General features: G+C 39.8%; 1 protein-coding gene and 1 long non-coding RNA gene across 3 annotated transcripts in view; both read right to left on the bottom strand.

Moving 5' to 3' along the window:
* LOC113018950 (sialoadhesin-like) overlaps window positions 1-14,476 on the bottom strand; it is a 105,292-nt gene that overhangs the window by 17,802 nt on the left and 73,014 nt on the right. The window lies entirely within an intron of this gene.
* On the bottom strand, window positions 3,421-4,390 carry LOC113018962 (uncharacterized). 2 transcript variants are annotated; one of them, XR_003271885.1, is made up of 4 exons: window positions 4,320-4,389; window positions 4,142-4,192; window positions 4,001-4,057; window positions 3,421-3,537 (listed from the first exon to the last, which is right to left on the bottom strand). It is a non-coding gene; the product is annotated as an uncharacterized LOC113018962 (long non-coding RNA). The 2 variants fall into 2 exon arrangements; XR_003271886.1 differs by lacking the exon at window positions 3,421-3,537 and adding an exon at window positions 3,825-3,886 and having other exon boundaries at window positions 4,320-4,390.

Raw genomic sequence — 14,476 nt, 5'->3', positions numbered from 1 at the left:
TTTCTTAATACTGTTTGTTTAAAGAAATTTTTAACATATTTAAACGATGCCTTCTCTGTGCGATTAATGAATGGTGAAATAAAAAAATGTGATATAGGCTTTTAGGCAAGAAGTGCAAAACAAAAAATAACTTAAAAACCTCTGGAATTAAAAAATGGTACAGAAAGAAGGCCTTATCTGTATAAGAAAAATTACCAGTACCGCGATGGTACGAGGGAAATTTCTTTTGCAGTTCACCTGAAAAGCTGCACTTGCGCTTTGGCATCTTTTAAAGATCATCTGTTCCAACTGTGAGGCAGAACAACCACTCACAAAGCAGCAGCTCAGCGTGTGACATCACACATATGACCCATATGTGTGATGTCACACCTGTAGGCCTATAGAAAAACCCGGACATTTTCATCAGTCTCGAAAATCCCCTCGGACAGAACGTGAAAAGAGGACATGTCCGGGGAAAAGAGGACGGTTGGTTACCCTAGATCACACGCTATCGCTGTCTTAACACAGAAAAGTCAACTCCGGCTGGTTTTACCAGGGTGACTCGCACTACTGTATCTCTCCACCAGTTGGGCTAGAGAGAAACGGTTACTGAAAGATGAGAAGAAAAACATTACGAAACTTTACGGTGCATCATTAGAATGCACGGTCCAATCACAGGTAAGTAATGATGGCACATGGAGCACTTGGCTCTCCACAATAGAGAGAGATTTGCAATATAAAAAGAAGGATATACAAAAAATTGAGTGGGCTAGGCTCAAATACTTTTTTGTATTAGTATAGTTCATATTTAAAGTTGATGTTGTATTACATTTCATTTATGTTAAATCTGTTTCCACTTCACTATAAATCTGAAAAAACAGTCTGTTTTTTCTCCACTGTTGTTCCACTGTCATACGAATACAATAAAGTATAACGACTGCCAGGTATTGAAAGCTGAGGATTTTCTGGGGGAAAAAGGGCAAAAGCTGTCACTTACAGTATGATTTCTGACACTTTTACAGCCAAGATTATGACACCTGGTAAAGGGTCTTTTAAAGGACCTTTGAACAATGATATCTGCTGTTTTCTGTCTGTACCGTTCGGCACTGTATTTTTGTCTGACATTTTTCTAAATGAGAGTTTTCATCAGTTGTCACAGTGTGGTATTTTTCCTAGTACAGGTAGATCATATAAAATGTGCAATCCACACAGAGAACAAGTGCAGTGCTACAGGGGCACACCTGACACTTTTGTATCCCTTAAACTAACGAAATACTTTATATTTATATCTGACAATATCAGCATGTAGCTGTCAAGAGAACAACACTGTGCTGTTATTGTCTGCATTTCTTGTTGCCTGTTTGCTAAAACAAGTCATTTACTTTTTCTCTTCAACCACAGGCTGCTTTTCCTCTTTTCTGGGGGCTCAGGCAGAAATCATGAGTCATTTTCAGCAGATTAATAAATAGGATATAGCAGACAGTTAGAAAATACATTTTTATCCACATATAAGCATCACGGGTCACTCAGAAGAACAAAGACGTTTTGTCGTGATATTATTTGATTATTTTTAAAAGCACCACAATTATTTTACACACATCAAACTGTACACAGCATGAAAGACACAAACATCACCTACAGAAAACAATTTGATCGCACACAAAATGTTCTCTGTCATGGCCTCAGTGATGAATAACATTGTAAAATCTGAACATCGACAATAAGTTTTTGTGCATCACAATTTGGAAACATGTATATTAACATAATTCTTATTATTTATTGTTACTTATATGAAAAATATGCAATAAACATCTCCATACAGCAAGCTTTTGTTAAATCCCTCAATTCTTTGATCTTTGCGCTGAAGGAAGAACAACACTCGGTGTATAAATGCTCAATCAACAATCTCTTTAATCGATACAATTCTCTTTATTCCATACAACACTTTGAGCATTACAAACAGCCAGACGGGAGATGTGGACAGGAGGGTGTCTGGCAAAATCTCGACGTGTCTGACCGTTTCTCACACTCTTGTAGCTTCAGCCTCCCTCCAAACTAAGCATTTACATTTTTTCTCTCTCTCAGTCAGTGTAAGTTATGACCTTGGCTTCCTGTGCAGTATGTTTTGTTCTTTCTAATCAGACAAATAAGGCTATGATTCTCTGCAAACAGCATTTCTTATAAATCAGCACTATAATGCATCATAAGACAGTGTAATATTTCATTCCTGTTTTTTCTCAGAACAAATAATCAACTAATTTTATTACATGTACATGGGGATTTTCACAGTTCAGCATCAATCATCAAAATCTGCTGGGGCAGTCCCAACAGCACACAGAGGTCAACAACCTTTGTCTTCTCGAAACTAGGCGCCTGCTAATGTCTGGAGTTTTGATCTCCTCCATACCTGCTTGATACCATAAAGGACAGGGCTGTGGCTCCCCACACTCCCTAGCAGATCATTACATGGAGAAACCTTTGGAATGCAAGCATGCTGATCCACACAGGTATGCACACAGGTGTACACATGGGTATTCACAGACGCGGACTAAAGCTTTCTTGGCTGCTGCCTCAAAGCACACTGTGCGCTGTCTATCTTGCGTAGTAACTATTGATATTTATGACTAGGTAGTTTATTGTGATAGTGCTTTTTTTTTCTTCTATGTATTATGTTGCTCTTTGTTGTTTGCTGTCTCCTCTGTTTGTTTGTTTGTTTTTTCTCCATACAGGTGACCCAGGAGTTTGGTTTTTTTTTGTTGTTTGTTGTTTTTTTTCTCTCTTCCCCCCCTTCTCACCGTCTCTTCTCCCCTTTAGTTTTCTTTCTTTCTCTCCCTCTCTTTCTTTCATTCTTTCCCCCTGTCCTATTAAAAAAAAAAAAAAAAAAAAAAAAAAAAGATGACAAAGGATGAACTGAAGATCCGCCATCACGTGATGTCACATGCTGCTGTTTCTGATGTCACTTATAAAAAAACAACCTTTGTCTTCTCGAAACTAGGCGCCTGCTAGTGTCTCTCTATCTGCTGTCTCCCTTTCTCGTGTCCTTGCTGCCCATTTCTTCGCACACTGTGTTCTCCTTTCTGTCGCCTCTGCTTCTCACATACACCTCTGACTTATTCTCCCAATTCTGTGTGTCTGCTCTATGTGTGAGTGTTTAGCAGCTTGACCTATGGCCTACGTAAATGAATAAAGATATAATGCTTTACTATCGTTAATACAACTAAATCCCTAATACTAAAATAATCTGTTCTTACACTTTAAAGATAACATGTAAAACTCAGCAGGAAGTGAGTGAACATCTTATAGAAATAAAACAAAGAGACTGAAACAAACTCACAGAACCAAATCATGAAATTGTGTCTTGACGGAAACAATGTCCCACACCATCCACCCTCCACTTATTACAACAGAAATAAACACAATAGGATTTTAATACAAAGATGAACCATATAATCAGTCTTCCAGTGTTGACATTAAACCAAGAGCATGTCATTGTTTACACTGACGTTGCTCATGTTGTTCGTGTGTCTTGAGTTTTGTTGAAATAATCTTTTTATGGACCTGAAACAAAATCAGAACAAATACGAGTTTGAAAGTGAAAAACAAAGAAATAATGTTGCCAAAGATGTGATGATGCTTTCTGACACGTTCATGCTTTAATCACACAGAACTGATCTCATCTATTTTATTCAGACATCACAACAGCAGCAGAACACAACTAAAGCCAATCGTATAAAAAGTGATTCAGCTCATCAGCTCCACAAACTTTAGCAATGATGTCACACATTTAACTGCACATGTAATCTGATTACTAATGATTCAGTGTGTGTAGAGTTCACATTTGTACGTGAGGCTGATTCAGGATTCACATTATTGTAGTCAGAGCTCTCCTCTGTGCCATCATGTCTGCCTGTTGTGATGATGGATTATTGTGTTTAATAACATGGAGACTGTCTTCCTCTAAAATGACACAAGTTACAAAAACATTCGACCAATTATTACATTTCATGTTTCTTGTACTCACTCCTTTTATCAAGACCTTCAAGCTGAAATCCAGATGTGACGTTGTTGTATTCATCTGCTGAAATAATGAAGTTTGATCAGTCAGAATAAATATTTACATTTCTTACAGCTCTGCTATTATCAAAGTTTATACTGTTTGTACCACTTCCAGTGTTTCCAGAGCCTCTGATTGATTCATAGACTGAAAGATCACCTACAAGTCATTGAAAATAAGAAAGAAGGAAGAAAAATATTATTTCTTTTTGTTTTTGTCACTGTTTGCTGGAAAACTGAGTGTTGAAAACTGGATTAAAGAGAAAAGTAATAATTTCTGGTCTCACCATGAAGAAGAGAGGAGTAAACCTGAGTTTCATTCTGGTTGGATGCTTGTTGTGAAGCAGAGCTTTGATTGGTGCTCTGAGACTGAGTGAGACTGAAACAAAAAAATGTAAGTTTAATGAGGAATAATTCAAAGTTAGTTTCATTTGAAGTTATATAAATGAAACTAAACTGCTGCACCAACCTGTTACAACAGGGATCTGTAAAAAGCACAAAGATTATTACATCAGTTTGTTTAAAAGTGTCACAGCATTAAAATAAATTATTTTTCCTTTAAAAAGTCAAACAGAAAGTCTCTCACCCTTTATCTGTTTATAGCAACACATCAGCAGCAGCACGACAATAATTCCACTAACAAGTCCGATGATGAACGGAACGATAAATGAACTTCTTTCACATCCAAAACCTGAAACTAGAAAATGTCAGATTTTGGATCTGAAATCTTAATATAAAGAAACAAAAACTGATGTTTACATTGAGATTTTCTGTTTCCTGTCAGAAACTGTCAGCATGACTCTGCTCTGTGGTTTCATGTTGTGACTCCTGTTCTACACTACTTGCAGTCTTACTTGTAGAATTGTTACAGAACTAATTGTGAATTTATGTTGATTTGGAGATTTGCTGAAAATGATTGTTTCACATTCACAATCCCACCTAGACTCCCCTCCTTGGATTGCATTCCTGACACTGATTCTCTAGATTCCACATTTTACATGACTATTCATGTTCAACCATTTCCAATAAGAACATTTTTACAATGCCAAAGAGGTTACCATGAGATATAATGCTGTTTGACCTTCATAGTAATCCTCAATCATCAATCTATTCAACATTGCTGAATCTAAACTAACCAGCTGTGTTAATCTGAACTTCTTGGCTGTCCTCTGTGTAGTAAACTGGGTTTCCTCTTCCTCCTCTGCACCTGTAGAGTCCTTCCTGTGAGACACTGATTTGTCCATTTGATGTGGGGACAACATCCACTGTGGTATCATCTCTGTACCAGTAGTATTTCCATCCAGATGATGATGATGGGTTCACAGAGCAGGTCAGGGTCACACTGCCCCCTACTGGAACAGTTGTGTTATCAGCTCTCAGTTTGGCCTTTGGTTTATCTGCAGTTCAGTTTAGAAAAAGAACAAACAAACAAATAAATCACGGAATCTAAATAATTTAAAAAACTAGATGGAAATGGTGAACATGACCAAATCTTGATGACAAGATAAAATAAACTTTAAACTCATTTTTATCAACACTGTGAAAGTTTTATATTTTCTTTGCAGTATTTAAAAAGTAATTTGTCATGGTCTGGTGACTCCGTGTTTATAAATGAACAAATGAATGAAGCCCATATTTGTCACTTCCAGTTGCCTGCAGTGAAAATGGACCCTTCCCACCTTACATATATTATACAAACATCACATTACATGTCAGAATAGGTAGCATTTAAGAAAGGCAATGAAAATACACAATATTGGAGACAGAAGGAGAAAAAAAGGACTCGACTCAGACTGCGTTCCACTAGGAGAGCAGTTTGTGTGTGTCTGTGTCAGTTACACGCTTAAGTCAAGAATCAAGAATCAAGAAAACCTTTATTCGTCACATGCAAGTTGCCCTGCAGTGAAATGGACAGCATTATGGATAAAACACTGAAATGTACAACACAATGGGCAAGTCGAGGAGGGGAAAAAAGAGACCTCTACTCATGCTGGGCTCCTATGGGGGGACAGCATGAGAACAGAAAACAAAAAACCTCCTCTGCACAAAGAGCACATAAATGTCCACAGCACGACATCATGAAGCACGCGACAAGCAACAGGGGTGGGTAAGGAGTGAGAAGTAAGCCAATGCAGACGCAGCGATCCTGCCCTGCAGCTATTCATCCAGCGCTGGGCCCAGACCCGCCATCTGACTCGGCCTTGGAGATAAGCGTATGAGGGCGTTTGGAACAAAGAGTCTAAACACAGTTTGTCATCAGGGGAGAAATTGTTTGTTATGTTCAGCTCCAGCCTTGAGACCACAGCTGGGACCGATGTGGTAGCAGCATGAAATAATGGTGGTGTTCTTGCTTTAGTATGAACCACTGCATGTCAATTTTACAGTCAATCTAATGTCCATCACTGGTTCCTCACCATTCTCGTTGGAGAGCCCTGAGCCTCTCCACGATGTTATCAAGCTACACCGAGAAGTTATCCAGTTTGCTCATAGAGCATAAGTGTTCACGACAGCTGTGAGCCTCTCCAAGATGTTGTCAGATGTTGTCAGAGTCTCAGCACTCACAGCAGCTGCAAGCTTCTCCAAGATGTCATCCGTGCTGCGTCTAATGAGCCCATTCTCGCTCCATCGTTCCAATCAACATATCGGGAAGCCTTGTTGGGATTTGAACAGCTGTTCCCGCTTTCTTTATTCTTCGATAAGCCAGGGCCAAGCCAGCGCCGATCAGCAAGAAGCCTGTTATCATGGTTCCAAAAAGATAGATGTCTTCAATGGGCTCTCCGGAACCCAGGCTTCTCGTCGAGAAGAGGGTGTCAATTGCATTCAGGGACCAGTTGATCAAATCCATAGTTCCTCTTTTAGGTTTTAGAGAACAGACTGTGAGACTCTCCGACAGAGCCAAACGAGAAATATTTTTGATTCTTTAAGGTTCTGTTATTTATTGTTTTTTCATGGTTTCACCTTTTGTATTTCTAGTTCCTTTTGTTATTCGTTAGGACTTTTGTATTAAATCCAGTCATGTTTGTGTGTTTTATTTTAACAAATGGCAGTGTTTTAAAAGATGAGAGTCCACAATGACTTATTCTTTCTTATAAAATTGTAGATTTGCTGCTGTTTATTATTATTATTGTTGTTGTTGTTGTTGTTGTTGTTGTTGTTGTTGTTGTAGACTCCTCCCCTTTTGTGAGTGTGGACGCTTCATCTCTTTGCTCTTTGCTTCTTTTATTGATTTTTATTGATTTTTATGCTGATTTTTTCCCTTTTTTCCTTATGAGCTTACCTGCGATAGCTTCTAGACACTTATAGATCATTAGGACTAAAGTGTTCTTAACAGAAGCAGCAACATTTTTATAGTTACCTTATCCTCAGCGCTCTGTGTGTCTGTGGCCTAGACACAGCTGAAGCCTGATTACAGCATCTGGGCACCGAACAGCCTCAATAGCCTGGAAAGGGGCTAACCGCTAGGCTAACTAGCAACAAGATGCCTTCCCTCTCCACAGATAACTACTACAGCCTCCTGCAGAAGATTGCAGTACTGGAGACAAAAATTAATCGCTTAGAAGTAAACGTGGAGGTAAATGGACTGTGTGGAAATGAAACAACCTTGCCTTTGATTCAAAACAATGGCGATGAGCAAGCTAGTACACAGCTAAGGAGCACAGATAACATGACCAAGAAAGTAGACTCTGTGCATTATTATAAATCCTCAAGTGATAATCCCCCCTTGGACTGTTCTGGTGCAAAACCAAGACATAAATCATGTCTCCTCGAAGGGGGAGGACGTATCACAGGCAGGGCACAGCGAGCTGAAATCTCTGAAACCGACTGGCCTTCACTTCCTACGAGACAGAGAAGCTCTTCTACCCCTGTATACGGGAGGAAACAGGACTGGACAACCGTGAATAGGAAGGATAACATCAAACCTCCAAAACAACTGAATGTGAAACTGCAGAACAGATTTGCTCCACTATCAAAGGACCCTGGATCTATATCGGACAACCATCCATCTAAAAGCAGCGAAGTAAGGTCTGAAAATCTGTTGAAAAGTGAAAGGCCACAGGGAAAGCTAAAGGCTAGGCCTGAAACTCTGATTGTGGGTGACTCTGCCGTAAAGGATGTACAAAGGATGTGCGGTAAGAACACTAAAGTCCTCTGCTTTCCTAAGGATATGGTCAACAACCTGAAGGAGAGAATTCTTCAAATTGCAGATGAATATCCAACTGTGACAAACATTGTTCTGCATACAGGGTCAAACGATGTGTCCGAACAACAGTCGGAGGTTCTGAAACGGGACTTTACTGGATTATTAAATACTGTAAACTCTCTGAATGCAGCTGTATTCATCAGTGGACCTGTACCGCCGGTCAGAGGAGGAGACGAAAGATTCAGCAGGTTGTTTACACTGAATAAATGGCTTATATCAGCATGTGCCGACCACTCAGTGGATTTTATCGACAACTTTAATATTTTTTGGGAACGCAGGCATCTGTTTAAAGCAAATGGATTTAATTTTAACAAGTCAGGGGTGAAACTGTTCACCTCCAACTTGTTTTATTCCATACGTCATCCATCTGTGCTTGGTGCCAAGGCTGAGATAAACGAGGAGTTATCTCATAAAGAGGAACAAACAGTACTCCAAGAACAGACAAAGCCCAGCAGAAACCTTGAGGAGGAGCTCCATTTGCCCCCACCTGGGAAGAGCCTCAGAAAGGAGAGACACCTAAGGCATCTGAGGAAGAGCCTCAGAAAGGAGAGACATCTAAGGCAAGAAGAGGGGTCCCTATTTTCCTCCAACTCTCTCAACAACACCAACGACCAGGACAAGGGGCCACGACCTTCCCCAGTCCCCAAAACCCCTGACAGACCATCACCCTCCTCCCCCTCCCTTTCTCCCTCCTCCCCACACCTGAAATTCACTGAGGAGATGATGGAGCGGGTCAATGCTGGGCTCAGATCTACCCCCCGTCCCAATCCCTTTTTGTCCCCCATAAACCCCCCACCAGAGCGGCCAAAGGTTCGCCATCGAGCCCCACCCTCAACAGAGCAATCGAAGTCACATTGCCCAGCCTTGCCCCCCTTAGTTCCTCCTTACCACCTTCATGCTCTGTCTCCACAGTCTGATGTGTGATGTGTGAAGGGTCCGGGCTGTGAGGATTATGGCAGTGGTGACTTTTCCCAGGAGAAGCTGGGACCCTGTTTACTAGAAGGTTTTAAAATCTCTGTACTTTTAGGTGACAGGAGACATGTGGCCTGGTCAAAACACAGAGAGCTGCACTCTAAAAGATCTTTAAACATAGTAAACATACCTTGTGTGCCACAGACTGCTCCCAAACACGAGGGGACAAGTAATACCTCTAAAAGACTTAAGTTGGCTTTATTAAACGTTAGATCTTTAGCTGGGAAAACATTTTTAATTAATGATTTAATCACTGAGCACAGCCTTGATTTTATGTTTTTAACTGAAACTTGGTTGGACCAAAGTAACAGTGGAGCTGTTCTCATCGAGACGACCCCTCCTAACTACAGTTTTATCAGTGAGGCCAGGGTGAGCAGGAGAGGAGGGGGGTTGCTGTCTTATTTAATGAATCATTTAAATGTAAGCAGCTATTTCCTGGAAGTTTTCAGTCTTTTGAATATGTGGCTTTACAGCTGAAGGCCCCATCCAAAGTTGTGTTTCTTAATGTTTACAGGCCTCCCAAATACTGCACAGACTTTTTTAATGACCTCAGTGAACTGCTGTCTGTGATCTGTGTTGATTTTGACTGTGTAATTATTGTTGGGGATTTTAACATCCATGTGGACAACCCTCAGGACAAAGGGACTAAAGACCTGAGTAACACTCTGGGCAACTTTGGGCTGACTCAGCATGTAACAGAGGCCACACATAATAGAGGACACACTCTTGACCTACTGATCTCCAAAGACCTGAGCATTTCAAAGGTTACTGTGTCTGATGTGGGCGTGTCTGATCATTACTGTGTTTTCTTTGAAAGTAAAATCTCAGCCGACACAAATATATCAACAACAGTGATCACAAAACGGTGTATAACTGAACACAGTAGTGCAATTTTTAACCAGGTCTTCCCATTAACACCTGACCTGTCCAGAGGGTCAGTCAATGAGCTCGTCAATAGCTTCAATGCTAACATGTTAAATGTAATGGACACTATTGCTCCCATTAAGGTGAAGGTTATCTCTGGAAGGAAAAAGTCTCCATGGAGAAACTCCACACTGGTGAAAAATGAAAAAAGAGAGTGTAGGAAAGCTGAGCGCAGATGGAGAAAAACAAACCTCCAGGTTCATTATGACATTTATAAAGAGAAACTTCACAATTATAATTTACAACTGAGGAGTGCAAGGAGGTCCTACTTCTCTGACATCATCACTAAAAACAGCCATAATGCTCGGGTCTTATTTTCTACAGTAGACAGGCTAACAAACCCTCCTGTGTCAGTGGCAGCTGAACTTCATTCGACCATGGCCTGCAATGACTTTGCCAAATTCTTCACAGAAAAAATCCAAAAAATTAGACAAGCAATTGGTACATCAACAGCAGATCCAGGATATGTACTGTGTCCACCGAAAAACTGTTTAAATACCATGAAACAGTTTAAACCTATTAACAGCAAAGACCTGGAGGACATCTTAGGTCAACTGAACTCCTCCTCCTGCTGTTTAGATGTCCTGCCAACAAGTTTTTTCAAAAAGGTCTCAAAGACTTTAGAGTCAGACCTGTTACAGATCGTCAACTTTTCTTTATTATCAGGTGTGTTTCCAGAATCACTAAAAACTGCTGTAATCAAACCTATACTGAAAAAGGACAATCTTGACAAGACACAAATGAACAACTACAGGCCGATCTCAAATCTCCCATTTTTAAGTAAGATCATTGAAAAAGCAGTTTCTCAACAGCTCAATTACTTCTTAACACAGAATAACTGCTACGATGCCTTCCAGTCAGGTTTTAGACAGAACCACAGCACTGAAACCGCTCTGACCAAAGTGTTTAATGACATATGTCTGAATACAGACAGTGGAAAAATGTCAGTCTTAGTTTTACTGGATCTCAGTGCAGCATTTGATACAGTTGACCACAACATATTACTCAAACGACTGGAGAACTGGACAGGTCTTTCAGGAACTGTACTAAACTGGTTCAAAACATACTTAGAAAACAGGAAATACTTTGTATCAATAGGTAACTTCACATCTGAGCAGACAAGTATCACATGTGGAGTTCCCCAAGGTTCCATCTTGGGACCCCTTCTGTTTAACATTTACATGCTCCCACTGGCACAGATTATAAACAACAACAAAATAAACTATCACAGCTATGCAGATGACACACAAATATATATCACAATGTCACCAGGAGACCAAGGCCCTGTGCAGGCTCTTGGTAAATGCATTGAGGAAATCAATGACTGGTTGTGCCACAATTTTCTCCAGCTAAACAAAAACAAAACTGAGGTAATAGTCTTTGGCGCCAAAGAAAAACGATTACAGGTCACCAGAGAACTTCAATCTATACATCTAAAAACCACAAACCAGGCAAGAAATTTGGGTGTAGTGATGGATGCAGACCTAAACTTAGAAAAACACATTAAGACAATAACAAAGTCAGCTTACTATTACCTCAAGAATATTTCAAGGATAAAAGATCTGATGTCTCAACAGGACCTGGAAAAACTAGTCCATGCATTCATCTTTAGTAGGCTTGATTACTGTAACAGCATCTTTACAGGTCTACCTAAAAAATCAGTCAGACAACTACAGCTCATTCAGAACTCTGCTGCTCGAGTCCTCACTAAGACCAAAAAAGTGGAACACATCAGTCCAGCTCTGAGGTCTTTACACTGGCTGCCTGTCCATCAGAGGATAGACTTTAAAGTTCTGATGCTGGTCTATAAAGCCCTGAATGGTTTAGGACCAAAATACATCAATGACCTCCTGACCCAGTATGAACCTTCCAGATCCCTTAGGTCATCTGGATCCGGTCTTTTAGCAGTTCCCAGAGTCAGAACCAGACACGGAGAAGCTGCATTCAGCTTTTATGCTCCTTATATCTGGAACAAACTCCCAGAAAGCCTCAGATCAGCTGAAACACTCAGTTTATTTAAATCCAGGTTGAAGACTCACCTGTTCTCAGCTGCATTTGAATAAAGCACCAAATCCACACTTTTAAGCTTAAATTTCAAAACTTACATTAACTACTGATTTTATCTACTGTTCTGATTTTATCTGTTTTGATTTTATATACTGTTTTGTTTGTTTGTTTGTTTGTTTGTTAATTAGTTAGTTTATTTGCTTGTTTTAATCAATTTTAAATCATGCTTTTTATTTGTTTTTGTTTCTAATGTCTCTGTAAAGCACTTTGAATCACCTTGCTGTTGAATTGTGCTATACAAATAAACTTGCCTTGCCTTGCCTTTCCTTGTTCTTGTTGTTAATAACTCTGATTATTTGTGTCATTCTTGTCCTCAGGTGATGGAGCAGCAGGTCAGCATTGGCGTCTCTATACCAGCTGAAAGTTCATGACACAAAGTGGTGACAAACTGTCTACAATGAGGCTACTATCAGCTGCAGCTCTTTGTCTGACTAACAATGTAACATGCTTTGTAGACCATTGAATCCATCCTGTGCTGACCATGATGACATTTGTCAAATGGAGATCACACAACAAACATGACTTACTTGATGCTGACAATGTGAAGGCTTCACTCCACTCTGTTGAAGAATATGAGTCATCTCTGCGTCGACTCTTACACATGTAGTCTCCACTGCTGGACTCAGAAACTCTGAATGTCACATCATTATTGTGTGTCCACTGTGTGGGTGTGCTGGGTCCTCTCCATTCATACCACCACTCAGTGGTTTCACCTCCTTCCTGCACCTCACATGTCAGAGTGATCGTCTCACCTCTGAATATCTGAGGCCAGTTGGGTTGTTGTTTTACAACAACTTTATTGGAAACTGTTTACACATATTAACAGTTGAGATACAAACAGAAACATGAAATCAACACAGAAAACTTAACATTGTATGTTGGATAATCATGACTGAATGTATATTTCAAACTAAATGACTGAACTCACTGGTTTTCTCAATGGTGACATCATCACTTTCATAAGTGTAGTAAACTGGGTTTCCTCTTGTTCCTCTGCAGCCGTAGATTCCTCCTTGAGATACTCTGATATCTCTGTTTTGTTGATCTCTGATTTGAACTTCAGAGGTTGTTTGGGTTCGTCTGAACCACTCATATTTCCATCCATCAGAGCTCTGCACAGAGCAGGTCAGTGTCACACTGCCCCCTACTGGTATGATTGTTGTTCCTGCTGTCAGTGTGGCCCTGGGTATATCTGATGTTATGAAAAAGGAGGAAAATTAAATAAATATGCAGATGATTCATTAAAAATGCATAAAAACAATCAATCATACCTAAAACAGATCTGAAGATTTTCAGTCAGTGACTCTGGGTAAATGGATTTGCTCTACTTATATTATTGTATTTAGCCACTTAGAGCCTGTTTGTCTGAGGTATCAAACTGTGGCATTGTTTAGACACAACATTGAAGGATGAACCAAACACTGAAGACTGGAGAATGTGATACATTAGACTCAACATAAATTATTTGTTTTCCGTCCGCCTGAGTGCTTCCTGAGAGGAAAACTTTGTAATGAGAAAGATTACTGTGGTAATGTGTCTGTAATGAACTAAGGCCATTTTCTGCTCTTTGGTTCGGCTTCTATGACCTGCATCCACATGTAAGACGTGCAGAAGACATTTATTTATATTTCACAGAGAATCCATCCTCTGTTATTTGGTTTTGTCATTATTTTTCATACCCAAGTCATACATATGTATCTAGTTATTTATTTATTTATTTTATATTTGAAAGCTTTAATTTTCTTTGTGACCTTCCCACACGTGTCACTTCCTGTAGTTTTGAAAGAGGCCCTGCTGGGAGAGATGAGATTATGCTAATGATCCTGTTACAGTAAAAGTGCTAAAATGGTTCAAATCTTGGTTGCTGTATTCAAAGACACTGTTTCTTTTAAAGCTGTGCATGTAGAAGCCCAATCACATAAAGTTGCTGAACTGAATTGATTTTTATTTAAACATTGTTGGAGAATAAACTCAGCAGGCAAAGCAACAGCTGACTCATCTCCTCGTTGACACAACACAGTTTGCAGCAACAGTGTGAGGCCAGACCGGCTACACACAGTGAAATGAAACGGCTTCTTTCTTTGGCTTTGATCCCCCAAATTTCATAAACTGTGTCCTGGTGGTTTTCAACTCCTCACTGCAGGCATGTCATGTGCCTGCCTGCTTCAAGTCCTCTACCATAATCTGTGGAAAAGAGATATTTTATTTTGTATTCTTATGATGACATTTTATAATCATAACCATCATTGATTAATCATTTATCATTGTTGAATCTGATGA

Source organism: Astatotilapia calliptera, chromosome 3, assembly GCF_900246225.1.
Source record: "Astatotilapia calliptera chromosome 3, fAstCal1.2, whole genome shotgun sequence".
Classification (NCBI taxonomy): domain Eukaryota; kingdom Metazoa; phylum Chordata; class Actinopteri; order Cichliformes; family Cichlidae; genus Astatotilapia; species Astatotilapia calliptera.
The sequence above is the reverse complement of the archived record's forward strand: the minus strand, read 5'-3'. Positions and strand labels throughout refer to the sequence as shown.